This window comes from Pistacia vera, unplaced genomic scaffold (genome assembly GCF_008641045.1).
Source record: "Pistacia vera cultivar Batoury unplaced genomic scaffold, PisVer_v2 Contig614, whole genome shotgun sequence".
Taxonomy (NCBI): domain Eukaryota; kingdom Viridiplantae; phylum Streptophyta; class Magnoliopsida; order Sapindales; family Anacardiaceae; genus Pistacia; species Pistacia vera.
The window spans coordinates 123,081-145,353 of NW_022196462.1; the positions used below are offsets into that span (position 1 = coordinate 123,081).

Genomic DNA, 22,273 nt, shown 5'->3' on the forward strand with positions numbered 1-22,273 from the left:
ATACAAGCTATTCAATCCTGTGAAAAAAAAAAGGTGATTGTAAGTAGAGATGTCACTTTTGCTGAAAATGAAGCTTGGAAATGGGATGTCGTTGCACAAAAGGACTCCTCGAGACATCTTATTCTTAAAGACGGAGTCCTTGAAGTTGCTACTCCTACCACAAATGAAGAAGCCTTACCAATTAATGCCCAAGAAAATCCTACAATGCCAGGTCCTATAGAAACTGGAAGACCAAGGAGACAACGCCAACAACCAATTACTTTAAGACATTTTGAGATAACATTTGATGGAAGCAATTCAAGACTTCGAACTGGTGAAGGCCATGAATGAAGAATTGAAGGAAATTGAAAGGAATAACACATGGGAGCTTACTAACATTCCACTTGGTCAAAAAGCTATTAATGTGAAGTGAGTTTTCAAGACAAAGATGAAAGCAAATGGTGAGGTGGACAAGTACAAAGCAAGACTAATGGCAAAGGGATTTGAGTAACGAGCTAGTCATGACTATCAAGAGATATTCTCTCTAGCTGTTCAAATTGAAACTATTAGACTCATAATTGCTTTAGCAGTATAGAAACATTGGAAGATCCATCAAATGGATGTAAAGTCAGCCTTTCTTAATGGTCCACTGGAAGAAGAAGTGTTTGTTAAACAACCACCAAGTTTTATAAAGAACAGGAGAGAAGAAAAAGTGTTTAGATTAAAGAAAGCTTTATACGGTCTAAAGCAAGCACCAAGAGCATGGAACAAGTGTATTGATTCATTCTTCCATAAGGTTGGATTCCAAAAGTGTCCTTTTGAGCATGCTTTATACATGAAGATTAATGATTTTGGTGATGCTATACTACTTTGTCTTTATGTTGATGATTTAATCTTTACGGGCAATAATTTAAAATGATTAAAGATTTTAAGAAGTCTATGATGCATGAGTTTGAAATGACAGATCTTGGCTTAATGTCATATTTTCTTAGGATAGAAGTTATTCAAAAGGAAGATGACATTTTCATTTGCCAAAAGAGGTATGTCACTGAACTTTTAAGGAGGTTTGGTATGCATGACTGCAATCTCGTGAGAACTCTTGTGGAGGTTGGAACTAAACTATCCAAAGAAGATAATGAAGCTCAAGTTGATTCCACTCTGTTCAAGCAAATTGTTGGAAGTTTAAGATATTTGACATGTATAAGGCCTGACATATCTTATGGAGTTGGTTTAATTAGCAAATTTATGGAATTTCCTTGCTAATCTCATATGAAAATTGCCAAGAGAATTATGCGGTGCATAAAAGGCACTTTTGATCATGGTTTATTCTACTCTTCATCTAACAATTGCGTTCTTGTCGACTACTCAGATAGTGACTAGGGTGGAGATGTAGATGATTGTAAAAGCACTTCTGGTTATTGTTTCAAATATGGGAGTACTGCTTGTTCATGGTCCTCCAAGAAATAATCAATTGTTGCTCTTTCAACCTGTGAAGCAGAGTATGTTGCTGCAGCTTCAAGTGCATGTCAAGCAGTTTGGTTATGCAAATTGTTGAGTCAAATTCATTGTTCAATTGAAGGACCTATGAAGATCTTTGTTGATAATACCTCTGCAATCAGTCTGGCAAAAAATCCAATTACACATGGAAGAAGCAAGCACATCAGCACCCGCTTTCATTTCCTGAGGCAGCAAGTTGAAGAAAAGGTGATTGAGTTGGAGTACTGCAAGTCTTAAAACCAGGTTGCTGACATCTTCACCAAGCCGTTGAAGTATGAAGCTTTTGCTGAGATGAAGCGGTTACTTGTAATGATTACTCCTCTGAATCTGGATTAAGAGAGGATGTTGACATTAATCCCGATTCTACAACATTCTTCCTTACTATTTTGAATGAGTCAATCTAATTTATTGGAGTCATGTTTTAGTGGAGTTATGATTATTTCACTATTGCTATTTTAGTGACATATGGATGATAAAATTGGAGTTATGTAAGTCCAAGTTTTAAGTGTTTGGTTAGCAGTGCCTTGAAAATAGAAGTCTAAGTATCTTCACACTATTATAAATAATGTCATTTAATGTGTGACCTCTAAAAGTTTAAGCATTTTTCCTATTCTCTGTGTCTTTATCTTTCTTCAAACCTCCCCTTAGGATTAACATTTTTCTTGCTCAACAAACATAAGTCCAATAAAAAAGTGAAAACTTTTAATGATAAATGTATCAGTTTTTTTTTTATTATTTAATTTATCCCATTAACTCCTCCACCTCCACCTTGTCCCGGTCACCACCTTCACAAATAAAATAATACAATAAATATTGCATTTTCTGCTGTAAAACAAATGTAATTTCCTATCATTTGATTGGTTGATTTAAAAGTGGATGTGTTGCTTTTCCGGTCAACCCATCTCAACTATTTCCGATCAACATCAACTTTTCATTTCTTTAGCTTTTCACAAGCATTGAAGATATGTTCGGCTTACACCAGAAAAACAAAAACATATCCTATGCTTCATTTTAATTTAAACCTTATATTTATGTTGTACTTTTGTTTAGCCCTCAGTTTTATATTTGATTTTAAATGAATTTAACACATGTTAATTTGTTAATGGTTTGTAACTTAGTGGTAACATGTCAGCATTATCACTAACTGGTGATAATATCCCATTGTATTCTAGATTTTTTCCATTTCTATATAACATATCATATCATTTATATATTTTTTAAACAAAATTACACTACAACTATTAAATTTAAGAAAACAAACTAATAAAATGAATTTATTTGTTTTGACTCCCAGGCTGTCAAAGTACTTAATTATGATGGGTAGTCTCACCGGAAGATCATGCTGAGTTAGATTAATTAACTCAAATTTATTGTCTTCCCATATCAGATTAAGTAATGGAAAACGAAAATTTGTACATTGTTCTTTCTAAGGCTAAATTTCATCATTTGGAGTCATTATCTGAGTAGAATGGGTCACTTTTATTGGCAAAATCTGTGCAAGTAAATTGTACTATTAATAGGTTATGTTTGAAAAACCAAAGACGACTTCCACCAGCTTGCCGAGGCCTTGCACGACGGACAACTAGCACAAGGGCTTATCCAGCTGCCACCTATCCATCACATTTTCATCCTATAAGAAGGTTAGATCTTCACAAAGTTAGAGATTATTAAACACAATTAGCATTAATAAACGTATTTTATTTTACTCTCTGTTTGTCGTTCTTTCCAAAAGTTAATGAAAAAAACACACACACACACGCCAATACTTGATCCTTGATATTTTTACTGAAAATGACAGAAAAAAAAAAAAGAAGATACAGTCCGGACTAATTGAACGTCGGGCTCAACGTGCTGAAACCCATTGCCTCTAACGCCTTGTTTTGTTTTGTATATCAACACATCACTTTGTAAATAAGGCCCTTTTTGAAACAATCTAGTTATACGAAATCAAACAAGTAAAATCACACAGATATCAAAACAGTAAAGAGAAGAAAAAAATACAGCATTACTCTGATTCACCTATTACATACTTGTCTATATAATTATATATTAAAATACTGTCTCACATCTCTCGTTATAATAAATGTATTTGTCCTATGATTTGTTATCACTCATACAAAGAATAATAAACTTATATATGCAGAAGACTCCCGAATGCATCTGCATGACCCCTTATTGTTGAAGGTCGATAACCTCTAATATTGCTGAACACTGCATACCTAACAATATTTATTTATATAGTATATTCCCATACTGGCTGATTAGTCAACCTTCCAAATTTTCTTTTACTGCACTACTACAATACATAAAGATATTAAAAATTTGAGGTAGTTAATTACTGCAAGCATCCTACTTTCCTTAATTAGCGGACTTAACAGTCTTAACTACAATTAACTAACCAAAAAGCGATGTTGTAAAGAAAAACGGCCTTTTCTTTTAAAAGACTCACCTGCCTCTAATTTGGCTTGAACTTTACTCCCGTGTCACAAATATTACACAACGGCATTGTTACCCAACCCCCACAAAAAACCAACAAAACAAACTTCGCTGACTTGATGAGCTCAGTTGGCCAACTGCTGGCCAGAAACCACTACCCACCGCACAAATTGCATGTAACCAATGAGACCCCTGCTCCTTTAATCCCGGTGGTTTGAAATTAATCACCTAATATGTAAAACTGGAGAAATGGCAGGACCAAAACCATGAACACCCCTTAATGACACTATTATAAATCCATCCTACAATGTCACCATTCAACAATACAAGCGTTAAGAGAAACCAATTAGAAAATCATGGCAATGCAAAGACTGCTTTTTGCCTTCTTACTCATTTTCCCAAGTTGTTGTAATATATGCTTCTGGTACATCACTATCACCTTGTGTTTGGGGACTCATTGACAGAAGTTGGTAACAATAATCATCTGCAATACTCTCTGGCGAGGTCGGTTATCCATGGTATGGCATATTTTTCCTGGGGAAGACAGAGCTGGATAATTCTCCAACGAAGGGACTATCGCGTACATAATATTTATTTTTTTTTTTTAAAAAGTTAAAGAGTTCTATTCTTCATTCTGCTCAATTTGAAATGTTGTGTGTTGCTGCAGCTGAAAAACTGGTAATGCACACCCCCACATCATATTTCTTGGGCAAAAAATGATGATGCGTTGCTCAAGGGGTTAATTATGCTCCGTGGGAGCAGAATTCTCAAGGATACCGATCATATTTCGTAATACATACCTGATACCTCTTTTTCTAAGGAATTATTCATTGATAGAGCACTATATATTAACATTAATTTCACCTAATTTATTACTTGGTTATTGCAGATTCAGAGGTTGACGTTTGATGATCAGATAAATTACTTCAAAACCACCAAGGATCAATCGAGCTAAAATAGGAGACGTGCTGCAAACAAACTCTGCAATGAGGCGATGTTCTTCGTTGGAATGGGTACTCCGTACTCACATATCTTCTAAAAGTGGAAAATAATTAAATGAGCATGAATTAACATAATAATGGTGGTGTATTTGCAGGAAGTAATGACTATGTCAACAATTACTTGCAGCCCTTCTTGCCAGATGCGCAACAATACACACACGATGAATTTGTCGAGCTCTAGCATCAAAGTTAGACCGCCAACTTTCGGTGAAAATTTCGCTCCGACCCCTCTTCTCCTTTAACCAAAATATATCTGATATTATATATAACTTCCATATGATTGGATTCGTTGTGTGATTATACAGAGCTGTACGAACTGGGGGCACGAAAATTGATCATGCATGGATTAGGCCCTCTCGCTGCATTCCATCTCAGAGAGTGAAATCAAAGACAGGCCAATGCTTGAAGCGAGTGAATGAATATGTGCAGGAATTCAACTCCAAAGCCATAAAAGTTAGACCTCTCTAAATGGACGCCTCCCCGGTGCAAAATTCTCGTTTCAGATACTTACCCCATGTCTTAGATTTATCGAGCCCACTGTTTAGTGGTAATTTTTTCAGATTTCTTTAATCACCATCTCGAAGAAGAAAAGCAAAATTTGGTCTAGTTTTTAATGGGCAATTTTGTTCGATATTTTTGTGTAGGTTTTAGATTTCCAATACTTCATGCTGCAATGTGGACACAAGCGTGGCGGTTTATGTCTGCCCATTCAAAATTGTGCAAAAATCGGAGAGATTATGTGTTTTGGATGCCTTTCATCCTTCTGTGCCGCGAATCAAGTGCTTGCTGACAAGCTCTTCTCCAGCTTATTTTCGTCGCTCCCGCGCCTGCCCCGGAGCCCCATTGCCATCAAATCCCAATTTTCAAATAAAACCATAAAAGAGGTTAGCTATGGATAATGCTATTTGCACAAACTCTTTATAAAGAGAGTTTATACGAATTGACATGAATGTCACAAAGTATGTTTATGATATTAGGATTCACGCAACTTAATCTTAATTAATGTTATGTGGGTCCTCATGTCACGTGACCTCACATGATATGCCACGTCACTTTGTACAACTCTTTTTATACATAGAGTTTAATTAATATCTTTATCCTATGCAATACTACTAACTTTTTTGAGAAATGCTCTTTAAACGGCATGTACAATCAGTTATACATAGATTTTTTCCATACTTAAAAAAATATTGGAATAATGTTTATTAGAGTTCTGTATCAAGAAAGCGTTATTGTTGAGCAGCCTAAAGTGTACCTTATAATAGAATTGAAATTCAAAGGAGTTGTTCTATTGTGTACACTCTTATGCTGAAAAACCCTACTTCGATATTTCTTTAAGGGTTTTTGTTCTTCTATTGAATATATAATTATACTACAGTTACTTTAAGTATGAAGAAACCACCACGTCATCTAGGCATTATGTCCAATGAATAATATTATATTAGAGTTAACGACTTTTTCCCATCCAAGTATGGCCATAACTTTCCCCACCTAAAAAGTTTAAAATACACAACTTTACTATCCAAATCATGTTTAGGAGGAGACTTTTATTAGTTAAGTCATCCGTTGGGAGTGACATGTGGGTACCTGGTCACTTGATCTAGAACAATTTATAGATTTTTTCCATGTACAACGTTAACACATAAAAATGATCAATAGATAACTTTAGGTGATAAGCATGTGTCTAAAACCTTAAATATAAATAGAAGGAATAACAAGGGTAAGTACATGCAGTCCAAGTCAGAAATGCATTGCTCTTTAGCAGATAATCCGAATTTCTCCATACATTCACTTTACAATAATCAGCCATACAATCGTTTCCTTTGTAATTGATATTGTATTATGATATAAGATTTCGGCGGTGTGGCTACTAGTATTTAAATATTATAATCATCAAATTTAAGGTAAAGCAATCCGTTTAGATTTTTAGATATGAAATATGACGGTATATATCATATGGTATAAAGTCTATTATACTTAACAATTTGTTATATTTCAATGTTTATAATTTCTTCTTCAAATTTGAAGATATTATAAACATTGAATTATTGCAAAATATATATAGATTTATATGGAAGATTTATATAGAATCATTTATTGTTATACACACATGATAATATTCCATTTAGTTACTCCTTATATATATATATAGATAGCTGAATGCTCATGTGGGCTGATCGCCGTATGACACATTTTAGAAGCTTTAGAATTGCTCCATTTTGATACATTGGATTAACAAGCCATCAAATTATTCTATCTTGACACGGTGGATTGATATTTATTGCTCAATCTATAATTTATTATTAAAAAATGAGATTTGTAATATACAGGTGCTTATATTGACATTCAAGATGTGCATTAATACAAGTATACAGATGTTATTGGATTGCTATTACTAATTGTGGTTTATGACATTTGTCTAGGATTGCTATCTATAATTTATTGTATTGAAATTAGATTTTTTTTTATTGAATTCTGTATTAATTGCGTTGTATTCGAAGGTCTATATAAGGGTTATAAAAGGGGCGCATGTTCAGTTCTGTATCATCACAGTTTGTTCGTTGGTGTCAATAATATGTCTAGTCTTTGTTAATTGTTTATAGGTCATTTTAGTTTGTGAAAATAATGTATTTGTTTTTCATGTGTTTTTTTATCGATGATTTTTTATTTATTTATGTTTTTGTTGTTGTTTACAAGTTAAAGATTCATGAGTGCATAGAATAAGGCAGGATGTCTAATTGACACTGTCGAGGTTTTTAGTTTGATTTGTTCTTCTGAACTGTAAGTATTTTTTCTAACTATTTAAATGCGAAACTGTAAGTATGTCTCCTAACTATTTTAATGGTTATTGTTAGATTGAATGATTGTTTTTGTTCGGTCAATTTATTTGAATAATTAATGGTGTTATTCCTTCCGAAAGGTAATGTGTTTCCTTGATAATTTTAATATGAAGATTAATAACTTTGTAGCTTCCGTTTTAGGTACCATTTTTATACGAATGGATAATTGGTTCCTTAACATGTTAACATGAAGATCGATTACATTTGTTATGTTTGTTTTCAAGGAAATGAGGATTTGTGTTTATATTCTTTGGTGAGTCATTAATTTGGTGCGTCACTTCTGCAGATCGATTGGCATAAAATGTGCATTCGTTGATTTGTTGATTTCGTTTTCAGGTTACAGGGAAAAAAGTTGACGTGTTCATACAATGGCTGCCGTGTTCCGTACCAAGTTGTGTTTATAAGTCTTCGGTAAGGTCATTGATTTTGTATGTCTATGGTTGTGCAATCGATCATCGTGAATTATTGTTATTGATGTTTGCTGATTTTATTTTCAGCTTATATGTTTTAGCCAAATAGTGAGTATTGTGGTCAGTAGGTTCATATGAGGGGCAATTAGTTTTTCCTTGTATTGTTGACGCTGAGTAACATTAAAGTTCATGGTTTGTATTTTGTCTAAAGATTAAGCATTTTTTTTTTTGGCCATGTATCTATATGTTCAGCTAATATGTAAGTAATTTTTTTTGGGACGAGCTACGGTAACCATTTATGGATTGTTTTGTGTTAACAAGCTCGTCGTGTGATATGTTGTTTTTGCTAACATCTATTTTCAGTGACACGAGCGGCCCTCAACTATCATCGAATGTCTGCTCGGCGCATTGTTGTCGTAGGGTAGCAAATCCTAGTAGTTTGAGGTTCGATTTTGTGATTTATGAATGGAATGTTATTGTATCGGATTTGTCATTGTGGATGTCAATTTGGTGTTGTGAGAGTGTCATGGTTAGTATCCTCCGACATGATGGTGATGGGATTAAGAGATTTGGTTATTCCAGGTTCGATGTTGTTGGATTATGATAGTTGTTATAGTGCAGCTATTTTGCTTGCATACATCTCGGTTTGACGTTGTGATGATGTAAGGATTTGTTGGGTTTGAGTCAATACGTGTTTTGATTTGATGATATTCAATGTAATGTGTCCCAATCATTATGTGTATTTTATATACTTAGGCAATATATCAAAGGTGCACTTTCTGGATCATGTACTTATGCTGATGAAATTATAACAACCAAATTTGCTAAGCAAAACAGCTGCCTAATTATGGATGACAATTTTTTCGTTCTTTTGTCTATTGTGCATGCATTGGCATCCTCCAAGGTCTAACCATTTTTGACATCCTTATGAGTGTTTTCTAAGTGTCAGGTTCAACAAAATATTTACTATCCTTTCCTTTGGACTTTGCGCCAATGAAATATTCCCAATCTCCTACCTAATACTGTCATTTGACTATAAAACTAACTTAGAGGTGACCAATATATGAACAAGATTGGAATTGTATCAAGGTAGTCCAAATTTCGATCAAATCAGGTTTAGCATTGTTCCAGAAAAGTTATAACAATTATAATGTAACCAATCATACCCTGATATGTGTCGTCACATGGCAGACCTAGGGTTCTGCTACCATATCTTCACCATCCCGACCGTGGACGCCCTAATTTCAGGATAACATGCCGTCTCTGACAGCCAGCCTCATTATCATAAGCCCATTTTATAGCAAACCTTGTGTCCGCCGCCTATCTGCGAACACAGCAGTGGGACGAGCTATCAACCCATAAGTAGACTTTGACAATCATAATATGGACCATGTAAGGGCAACAAATTTCCAGACATTTGTTGATAATTTTTCAAGATGTCGAACTACAATATCAATATAATTAAGTGGCTTAACGTCCTCGATTGACATGCGCTAAGCTGCCTAAACTTGGTCTAACCATAAAACGAATACCTGGGCTGACTAATATAAAGAACATATGAGAATTGTTAAATCGTTTCTGATATTCAAGCTATCCAATTTCAAGCCAGCCGTATCAAATCAGATGAGTAGTCATTTCAACTTATCGGGTTACGGCAATAGCGTTGCTAGAACTAAGTGTACGAACCACACACTACTATGCTTCCAATCTCCACCACTGTACAGGTACTGACAGGTCCGACGGCCGCCACTGTGGGCCACCTCTGGCCAACAGCCGACGGTCACATCATCCGAGCCGGGTTATGATACCTTGAGCTGTCAAATTCCAGCATCTGTATCATGAATATCACAATCGATATTATGCCCTATTACTCATTGCTATAGCCAATTGATGGTTTGAGCAAGATGAGTTATCGACCACGGGAGAGGCTATTGACGAATTGCAGCATATATGAGACAATGTAGGTGATGACGGATTCCCGAACAATTTGTTAACAATTTTTTAAAGATGCCAAACTATAATATTAATAAATGAGTGGCTGATATTCTCTTTGGTTATTTCGCAAAGTTGCCGACTATAATATATATAAAAAAACTGAAGCAAGCGTCAATTTCTCGATGATGAAAATTCATATGCAGTCCTATAAACGCTAAAGTTTATGCATTTGCAATTGTACTAAAATCGATTTGTTGTGCTTGGTTTTGCTTAACAATTTTATTCACATAGATCAAGGTGTGGTTTCTGAATCCTGGTATTTATAATGCGGGATCAATGTAATTAATAACAAACCGCCAAAGTAATCATGCAGCCCGTGTTTAATCCACTTAACCTTATTTCATTGATATGTTTGTTTTTTTGATTTTGAGATATGTTTAGTGTAGATTGATGATTTATGTATTTGTTCATTATATATAAGATGTTTTAATGTTTAGTCGTCTTGATATTGTGTTTTGTAGCTTGATACATCTGCTACCTTTTTGATGCATTGGATTGTACTATTAATAATTTTATTGGATGCAGTTGTGTTGATAGCTGACAAAGTGGATTTAATCATGATACTATATTATCAACAATTGATTGGTGCATTGTAGCTATTAATGTGATACTTCAATGTGATATTACTATTAATAGGTCCGAGATTATTAGACTTTTTGGTTTAATTAGGGTTTACTGGTACTATTCTTTTTGATATAGATATGTTCGTATTGATGATGATGTTTGGTATTAGTATTGAATTGTCGTTCTTATGTATGTTTTTGTAAGTGTTGATGAAATAATGGTACCTATTGTTGATCACGTAATAGTTAAGTGTGTATCAAATACACCTTAAATAAGAATTATAGTTATCCACATAAAAGAACTACGAAAAAAAAACATCCCAGTTGTTATTTAATTTTGTTTTATTGCTATGTTGTGTTATTAAGTGTTTATTGAAGTTGATGCAATTTTGGGGAGTAGATATTTATCTAAACGATCGAATAATATTGTATTTGCTATGTCATTATTGTTAACACAGATTAATGTGAAGTGTGAGGATATTTATATCTGAATGTGAAAAGTTTTTATACATAACTCTTGAAATTAATGTGTTTTTTGTTATATATATGTAGTTGTTTATGTTGTCTACTTGTCCAAAAAAAAAAAAAAAAAAAAAAAAAAAAACAACAATAAATTGCTGGCATAGTTGAGATATAGTTCCTATTACAGGTAATGTGATACCTTCAATTGTTTTTATCTTTCTATTGTAATGCTGTATATGTTAGATTATGAATTCGTCTATAAAAGCTATTAATTTGCGTATAATAATATTATAGAATTGTAATAAAAAAATTGACGAACAATATTGTGGTGACAATTGTAAATTAGTAAGTTCTTCTTGGAGTTTAAAATTTCAGTATCGAACAAAAAATTCCTCTTACTATTAAATTGTGATAAGAAATATTTATAGTATGAATTAGATTATAAAATTGAAACATTATTTTATTTATTTATAATCGTGATACAACAACATTTGCTTTAGTTGTAAAATCTTGGTTGGGAATTGTTATTGCTTTTATGAATTGCATTAAGGATGAATTTCTTTTTGCAAGCAAGTCATAACAATGTCTAATAATTTTCTTGAAGATATTGATGAATCAAGAGATGTTTGGATAGTCACTGTCAAAGTATCTAGATTGTAAGAATGTAGGAATTTCATAATAGGTGCCGAACTTATGAGTCTTGACATGATTTTGATTAATCAATAGGTATAAAATATAGTCTGAAAATAATGTTAAGACTTTTATTTCCGATTTATACAGGTTTGTTTAAATTTGTGATTTTCATTGGATTTTTAGAATCAATTTATTCATGCCTCGACACCAAAGAATAAGATTGTAAAGTTTAAAAATTAGCTTCATGAAGGGTCGATATATTTGATCAGACATATAAAAGTCATACCATCTGCTCCCTCTTACAGACTCGTTGATGGTATATACCGTATACAATTTCTCATGATCAGGACTGTACAAGAAATAAAAGAACCGAGAATTGTTATTCCAAGATATAAATTTGAATTTGCTGGTCTTCATGATCTTCAAAAACAAAAAAATGATACAAGGTTATTAGCAGGTATAGTTAATTTGAATATTTGTATTTTAAATGCGTGAGAAATATTTTTGTACATCAAATATAATAAATTATATGCAGATGTCATTGGAGTTTTCAATGCAATAGGAGAAATTGAAGAGATCAAATAAAAAAAGAGTAAAAAAAGAGACATCAGATTGTAGATGACAGAGTAAGTTCTTTTGTTAATATTTGTACGTTCTTCTTCCACTTTAAATAACTTACACTAATATTAATTTTAGAGAAGCAGTTGACATTATGTTATGGGGAAAATTTTCAGAAGAAATAGGTGAAGATTTGCAATCAGAAAGTACCAACCCAATTGTCATAATAGTTACTTCAACGAATGTTAAAGATTTCCAAGGTAATAAAAATATATTGCATGAAATTAATATATTTTCGATTACAAACTTATGTTTTTTTCCATGCAGGAAGATTATATCTCAATACAACTTCGACATCTAGAATTTATATAAATTTAGATATTGGGGAGGTGCATTCTCTACAGAAAGAGTATGTGTTTGAGAAATAGTTTTTTAAAGTAATTTCACAGATAGAATCATATTTAACATGTTATCTACTCTTTGTTATTTCAGAATGGGAATTCTGCCAGTAATTCAATTACAGAAAAAGATTATGAATCAAGTTCCGATTGAGAAAGAAATGTTTGAGAATAGAACATCATTGAAACATGTTACCAATCTTGTGTGGCATGATGTTGATGAGGTACAGTATTCACTAAAACGTTAAACTGATTATTATAACATAGTTTGTGAATAGAAATGACAATTGTTTAGGTGATGGAGTATACAATTAAGGCCAAGATAACCGAAGTTGATGGTAGATATGGTTGGTGTTACAATTCCTGCACCTATTGCAAGAAGAAAATTCTTGGTATTAATACCTATTTATATTGTGACAAATGCAACAAGGAATCAAAATCTCCTCAGATAAGGAATATCATTGTTTATTTTTTACTGTTTATAATTATGTATTGTCAATGCAATAAGAAGTACATTCAATTTCAGACATTTGTTTGTAACAATGTTTAGTTAGTGTTATAACAGGGACAAGGTAGAAATGAGAGTGTCAGATGGAACTGTTGAAGTAACTTTTAATTATAATGTTTGATACAGTAACCTAGAGATTAGTTGGGTTATCATGTTCTCAACTATTGAACAAACAAGGTAATGATCAGAAGAATATCCCAAAAGTTTTAAGTGAGCTGTTTGGACAGATGTTCATTTTCAAAATCAAGTTGAGAATTATGGATCTAAAGGAAGGATGCGAATCTTATACTGTCACAAAACTTTTTCGATTAATGAGAATCTTGAGGATGAATATAAGTTGTGAGAATTGCAAAAGGTTAGTGTAATTTTTATTCTTAGATAGTTAATTTTCATAATATTGAAGTGATATCAATGTTTTGTAAAAAAACAATAGGCAAATAATGGAGAATATGGATCACAATCCTCAATGTCAGAAGCGACTGAGTACGAAATACTGACACCAAAAATAAAAGATGTGTCTAGAAAAATGGTGGCAAGAGTAGAAGCTGATGATGCTGAAAATAGGATAGACAATTCTTGTACATACATGTTAGACACATCGAAAGAGAGGGAATGAGGAAATAAGCAGAAAGAAAGTGACGAACAGTCAAGTTGAACCTTTGACTCTACGAATAGTCAAGTTGTATGGTTAGAATATGAAATATGATCAAATTATATAACACGTACCAACAAAAGAAATGCAAAAATGTCATTAATAATCAAGTATAATTCTAGATTTGACATATTGTTTACTACAATTAGTATAAAACGTTCTGGTTTAGTTTTGATATTTTGAGCCGAAGTAGATAGTGAATTACTTCATAGATGTTAGTGTGACAGAATTAAATGCATGCTGTCCCTTGAAATTCATGTGATTTTGTGTCTATATTTATTTATGGGATCAGATTTGTTTGAATTATAGTTTATTGATAGCAATACATTATTGAGGAAATACAATTTTTTAAGATAAATTATCACAATATTAATAGTTCGATATACTTTTATATCTGAAAATCTTTTTTTTCTTTTTTAAATAATAATGAAACTATGAAATTTCTAATCAATTATAGTTTTCAAATTATTAAATTTTTTGTTACTATTTTAAATGAATAAAATAAGTATAACATATGTTTATGGCTGGTCTGGCAATAGGACCATTCTCCATTTAATTTTAGTACATTTTTCGTTAATGTTATAATAGGAAAAATGTAGATGTGAGTATGTCTGACGGAATTGCCGAAACAACTTTTATGTTATTTGATATAGTAATCCAGAAATTAATTGGATTATCATGTCGTCAATTATTAAACAAACAAAGTTTTTGAATGAACTATGTGAACAGATGTTTGTTTTGAGAATTGGACTGGAGGTTACTGATTTTAAAGAAATATATGAATCCTATATTGTCAGAGAAGTTTTAGTAGACAATGTCAAACGTGAAAATTATTATAAGTTACAGAATTTACAGAAGGTCGGTATAAATTTTAAGTTTAAATAGTTGATCTCAATAATATTCAGGTAATATTAAATATCATGCACAATTCACTATGAAATATTGACATCGAATGTCAAAAACATGTCTACAAATATAGTATCAATTGTACAAGCGGATGACGCTGAAAATATAATTAAACCATTTTTATATAAACATATTAGGGGCATCACAAAAGAGGAAAAGAGCCATAAAAGCGATCCAAAAGAAACAACATAACATTGCAATATTCATGTAAAAAAGCTAGCAACATAGAATTTTTCATAAAGTATTCATTTCATATTGAATAGATTAAATACATAAGCGAATTGGGTCTTCATTTGTGAATATTCTTTCTCTTGCTCAATGGGGGTCTACCTATGTGACGAGGTTGATGCTTATGCGCTGGTTGAGAGGATACATTGACTGTATCTCGAACTTCTATTGAATTTGCTGGCAAGATTGTGTTCTTCCATTTGTTCATCAATTCCAAACATAATCCAGTGTACTTCTCTGTCTGCAAGCAAACAAAATAAACACAATTTTTCTGATATTCTCAAGTGTTCAAATTCATTTCACCAATTTCATATATAAAATATAGTTTGTGGAAAGACATATTATTTTGCTATAAAAATATTATGAGTTTATAAAAGTGATACAATAGTGTATCTGATTAATAATCTGTAGAAGTCATATTGCTTCAAGTTTTCCATATGCATTTTGTAGCTTCAAAGCCAACTGATGATTTTCTTTTGTTAAGGTTTCAACCTGAATTTGAGTGAAAACAAAATCATTAAAATCATTAACAGTACTTAAATAGATATAGCATTTGAAATCATCTAGAAAAGCGAATGATATCTACCAGAATCTCTATACCTTCTTTTGGGATTCGAAGTACAAATCTTTATATCTGGTTTGCTAATTTCTGATTAGGTGTATTAAATGGTCAACCTTTCCTTTCAATTTTTCAATTGTAGTACATGGTTCAGCTTGTTTCATCTGTTGAGGTGATTGCAGTTCGACTTCTTGGTCATTGTCAGTGAAAACCACCGATTCTATCACACACTGAACATCGTCATTGTGAGTATCCACAATTGTTCCTTGAAGTCTTGCAAAGTAACTACCAGGACCTCCACCAACTTTCTTCCGTTTAGTTTTCGAAGATAAATTCTTTGCATTTTCTTTCCCCTTAGTTTATGATTCTACCATCTTTGATGATTGATTCTACCAAGATTACATAATAAAATAGATCAAATATGAAACTAAAATATATTAACAAGAAAACAAACAGTAACCAAAAAAAAAAAAAAAAAAAAAAAAAACATCGTTATCTCAACCATGTAAATTCTGAAACAAGAAATTTCTCTGTAAAAGTAGTTGTACCAAATTTTTTTTTGTTTCTTCTTCTTTTTTGTGACCCTTCAAGTATTAATTTCTTATGAACGGTAACCTAGTTTTCATTTTAATACGTCCCTTGATCCAAATTTTTTTACAGGTGTTATAATTACATAGAAATAAATTCAATTCGTAGGAATGCCCATCAACATACAACTGTATACTATAACATTAAACAAATTTTAATGATAGATTACACAAACAACATATGAAACTACTACCAAAAAACAATGAACAATATTGAAAAAAAGGATGGATATACAATAACTGAATCGGCAAGGTAGAAGAGTCGCACCAAAGCTCAAACCCCCCAAAGAAAATCGACACCGATAGAAGAGAAAGCTAAAACGATTACATTGACAGTGGTTGGACAGACAATGCATGAATGCAACTTAAAGAAATGAAAATGCGTTTAAATAAAGAAACACCAGATAAATGAATATATTAATAAACATAAATCACTGTTAATCTGACAACGTAGAAACTGGTTGGACCGATGTTTTTTGAAATAGCAAATGTACTTTTTAATAAAATAATATTTAATTTTTTAGGAATCCTCGACAACATTTTTGTTATATTGCAAAAATTAGGTGAATATTTAATTCAAAAAGCCCACCGTGAAACATAAATGGAAGAAAACTAAATGTCATTACTAATTTAATAACTATTTACCTGATTAATTAAAACCATCAACCAAATTAAAATACAAATTACTTATATACGTTTCATATTAATTAAGTTTGGTAATGCTTATGAACATTATATCATTCATTGAACTCTAACATTCTTACCATTGGTTATTGAACAAATTGTTATGCTAATATCAAGCTGTACTGTTGTATGAACAATGGACTTTAACTAATATTTATGTTTCTTTTTTTTGAAACTACCTGAACAATTTGTTTTTTTTTTTATCATTATACTATTTATTACTATTTCTTTGTTGGTTTCCAGATGTAATCTTTATTAAATCAATGAAATGTTCAAGTCAGTGCATATTACCTCGGTGGGTTTTGATATTTGGGGTTCTTCCAATCATTGCATTCATTTAATAGAGCATGTTTGTTTGTTTTCCATATTGTTGTTTCTCTTCTTATTTAAGCTCTTCTCGAACTGTATGTATATATAAGTATCAATCTCAAACTTCTATTCATATAACTTTTATACATTTGTAGACTCTTTATCACTTTTACCTTTAATTGGTTTGATAATGTGTTGAGAAAATGGAGACACAAAACAGATTTTGAGCGATATCGACCACAATGTTACCGATATAAATTTGTGTAAAAGAAAATCAAAGAAGCATGCATTGTTAGGTCGAGGTCTGAATTCTATAGTTCGCTGTTGTTTCGGATTTGAAAGCAAATGATACTTTGCTTTCTGCAAATGAGGAGCGACTGGAATGGCAAGGTGTCAAGAGAGAAGGTAATACAAATTTTGTGTAATAAAACCACACAAAAATATTTAAATTCCTGTTATTTGTTGACTTATTTATTTGGAATTCAACTTTATATTATCCTATTATTTTATATATATACAGTTATAATGCAATTTGTATTTCAGCATGTTTAAATATTTAATGAAATTCATTGTTTTTTTAACCTGTTGTGTGCAGCAATGGGTGACGACAAAAGGAGTTCAAATAGATACTACCCAATTTTCGCAGCAACATAGAAAATCTAAATGGTACAAGAGAAAAATGCAACGATATGATTGTTCTTTATTTGAATCGGGGACATGTTAAGCTTATTGTTCTTGATCTTAATACATAGGAGTATTCAATCGTCTCAAAAAAGAAGAATCGGAATGTTCTGATCAGATGACTATAGAACTATAGAACCTGACCTACACCATTTGCTGAACCTTGATAAATAAATAAAGCAATGCACACATGTATTTGTTTATAAAATATATTAAAATCTCTATCTCATATAAATTGTTTTTTTTTTTTTTTTTTTTGTTTACTCTTTGAAATTATTTTATATTGGTTAAACAATAGGTTCGCATATTGTAATACCAATATTCAAATTTGCTAATACAATCCAAATCCAAATTAATGTTGCCAGTCATAACCAAGTATAGCAGTTCAAATGCTCCCACACAGTTTAGTAATAATATATCAGGGAATATTTTTACAAATACAAACATAAACCACAATGAACATAACCCCAGTGAACACCATCATTCAACACGATCCCTGATGACATCAAAAGCTCACCAAACGATTCACATCAATACCCTTCTCATTACTTCTTAAAGTCATCCCCTTGGCACAACACCTCCACCAAATCACTTGCAAACCATAGGTAGTAAATTTCCATTCTCATCCAAACGTTAGCCCCATTGAATCAATTTCAACATATCGCCATATCTTTCAACATCGGCAGTATAATTATTTATATTCTTGAAAGTCCCAACCAAACAACAAACAACGCCAGGAAACTTAGTATCCATGGCTATGTAATTATACTTATCAACAATTTCACAAATTAAGCAAATTCCTCTTTGAGATTACATCCCACACCTCTTGAAGTGAATCGATCACCCTTGGGCAAAATTGACATTTCCAAAACCAAAAATCCAAATCTAAACCAAAAAATTCGACGAAGGTACTATAGAACCAGATCCATAAACAAGCATAAGTAGCAGAAACCTCAAGGTTTGAATTGAGTTACCACGTTTACCACAAACGTCAGCGTTTCAATCCTCTTTTTACCACTCTCTCTCTCTTCTTCGTAGAATCAAACTCTCTAAGAAACTGAAATCTTCATCAGGAAATCTGGACTTACATCATCACACATCTTCTTAGTGTTCAAGAACATTCATGAGACACATCATAACCTCTATCTCTTCCCTTTCAACTGAACAAGGGTAGATTTCACTTGCTGTTCAGTCCACAATTCTTCTCCTTTTTCTTTCAAGAAATGCATTCCCTCACTATGCTTTTGACATGATTGTTCAATAACTAATAATTCTTCTTATGAAATTCCAATTCATCATAGATTTTGCCATCTGTTTCTCTGAATCCATCATTTCCTCTGTGATTTTGGCCTTGTGAACAACATATCCTTTTTTATTTGTTTCCAAATTTGCAATGACCTTATCGGAGGCCAGCCATTGCTCCTGATTTCCAAATAAGCCATAAGTCTCTGTTCCACAAAAATGTCAACAACACAAACAATATAATTTTTTTTTAAATAAACTAAAGTACCAAATCATCAATTTTAAATCACAGAATCACCTCTTCTGATGTAATTTTTCAAGACCTTTTTTAGACATTGTCTTTAACTGTTGGGAGGAATTGAAACTTGAGCTTCCTCATCACACACCTTTTATGCTTGCTTCGCCTGATCAGTGGCAGCTTTCTATACTTCATCTTTATCTTTATTTCAAATGTAGATGGTCCGTTAGAAATAAAGCCCATCAATTTGGGTGTAGAAGTTGATATTGAGCTGTTGAATTTGGGGAACCTTTTTTGATATCCATTATAACCAAGAAAAAAAGCTACATGAGAAACAGCTAATAATAAATGAAAACTATCATATAAAAAATTGCAATCCCTCTTTTGAATTGACGAATCAAGTATTCTCCAACATATTGAAAACATTAAATGTTTGTTGATTGAGAATAAAATTCTCCCAATGTCTAGATGCCAGGTTGATTCACATATATTTTACCGAGATTGTGGTAAGGTATTGTAGCTTTTTCCATTCTGTGGGTAATCCACCCCAACCTTTTTTGCACCCAACATAAAATATCTACTTCTATCCTCGCACTTTTTGATAACCAGTTAACAATCCTCGATCTTTTCTACCCTCGATAATAGAGCGACTATTCGGCCTCTTTTTCAATGCATAATGAGTTAAAAATAAACAGGGTAGAATCATGCATCAAACACAGAGCTTCAAAACCACAAACTATTTTTTAGGCATTGGGATGGAGCTGACTGGGTAACGTATAAGAATCATGACTTCTTCGATAATGAAGGAAAGGAGGAGCAAGACCACATTGGAGAAAAATTTCAAAAAGGTGAAAAAACCAAGCAGTGGCTGCAAATTTATAAAAATTTAACCATCGCATGTAATAAATCAAATCGTCGGTGATATTGTAATGTTTTCAGAATTGCAAAAGATTAGCACAGTTAATTGTGCTAGGAATTTCTATACTCGACATTGTCAAACAGAAAAATGAGATGCAAAAAAACCCAGTAGAAAAACTGAATTACCCACATTGTTGGTTAATGCAAGTAAAAACAAATTTGACGTGATGTGAGTCGATAAAAATCACATTTAGTCATAAAGTAATGTAATTCAGTTGTTGATACATACAAAGCTTTTGAAGTGCAACTGTGATTACAAAATCAACGGAAAAAATGCCCTTAATTCCCTAATTTGCTTTTGAAGATGATGAACATTTTAAACGTAACGTTTTAACCAACGGAAGATGTCCAACTCCGAATATAATTAAAAAACTTATTGTAGTCATTTAAACACAGCCAAATATTTAATAATTAACATTAATTAATTATGAACTTCATTGTTGCATTATGTTGAAAAAAATATAAGATATATCGAACTATTAATTTCCTAATGATTTATTTTATAAATTTAATTTGCTCATTAATGTATTGCTCTTAAATAAACGCAAGTGAGATGATCTGATCACAATAAATGGTGAGGTATAAAACATGGCATTTATAATATATATAAATATTTATGTAATTTCAACGACTCATACATTAGTATGTTATAGAAATTGTGTTTGATTGGTTTGTTTGAAATTATATATAATATATATATTATTTATATATATTAATATATTATATATATATATATATAATATATTATATATACTATATAATATTATGTTATATATATATATATATATATGTTAGTATATATATATATATATATATATATATGTATGTATAGATAATCAATAAGATATATATATATTTGCAAGTGATGGAAAACTACAGTTTGGAATATGATTCTGGAAAAATAATTATTGTTGATTTTAGAACAAAAGTATGCAAGGAGAATAGAAAATTGAGAATGTTTATATGGAACAAAAAAGGCCTAAATTTCCAAAGCCAATCAGAAAGTCAATCTCCAAAAAGAAAAAAAGGTATTTAATATTAGAAGTTCATATAATTATTATCTAGAGAGTAAACGAGTTCAGTCTATATCTTTGTTATTTTAGTTATTTATCAACAATAAATTGGTGTTTTGACATATGGACTTCACAGCAAAATGATCCATAATAAACTTCCGAACAAAAATAACTAGCTTATTTATTTTGGTATAGTCATACAATTATTTTGTATGTTACATGGTTGTCAACACTTTTTTGATAGGTATGAAATAATTGTTGAGTAAATTAATTTCTGTTTTCTTTAATGATATAATTTATTGTCTCAATCATATTATTATTATTTTGAATTCTAGGTGACACATCTGAAAAGCAAAAACAATGTGTATCGATGACAAAGAAAGATCCAATAATTTCTTTAAATACTTCTATAAATATAAATGAGATATTTAATTACTGTTTTTGCCTTTTGGTTAAGCTTTTCTATTATATAATTTGTTGCATGGTATAGTATTAATTCTATTATTATTATTTTGAAATCTAGATGAGAGATCTAAAAAACAGAAACAATGTGTATCAAGCACAGAGAAGGGTTCAACAACTTCTTCAAATGCTTCTGTAAATGTAAATGAGATACGCGAGGAAAATAGAACAGAGAGAATGTCTAAATTCAAAGGGAAGAGAGGCAAAAAATATCATCTTTGTGGTTATCTATGTTTTTTAGATTATGATAAGTTAAATTGGCTAACTAAATCTATGTTTTTCAGGTGCTTCTCCATGTGCAGATCCTGATTCTAATATTCCAATTACTAATGAAGAACAATACAATCATGAGTTTTAAATTTGACAACATACATTTAAACATTCAGTTTGTTATATTTTAAAAACATAATGTTTTTTCATTGCATTGTAAAAATAAAGGTGTGGAACTTTGCCGACCATTTTTAACATAGCAAGTTTTGTTGAATATTGTGATGATCTTTTTATATTATTTTCA

At 31.6% G+C, this 22,273-nt stretch overlaps 1 pseudogene; it reads left to right on the plus strand.

Annotated features, from left to right (window-relative positions):
• The first annotated feature begins 4,327 nt into the window (after positions 1–4,327).
• Positions 4,328–5,784, plus strand: LOC116110778 (annotated as a pseudogene).
• The last annotated feature ends 16,489 nt before the right edge of the window (positions 5,785–22,273 follow it).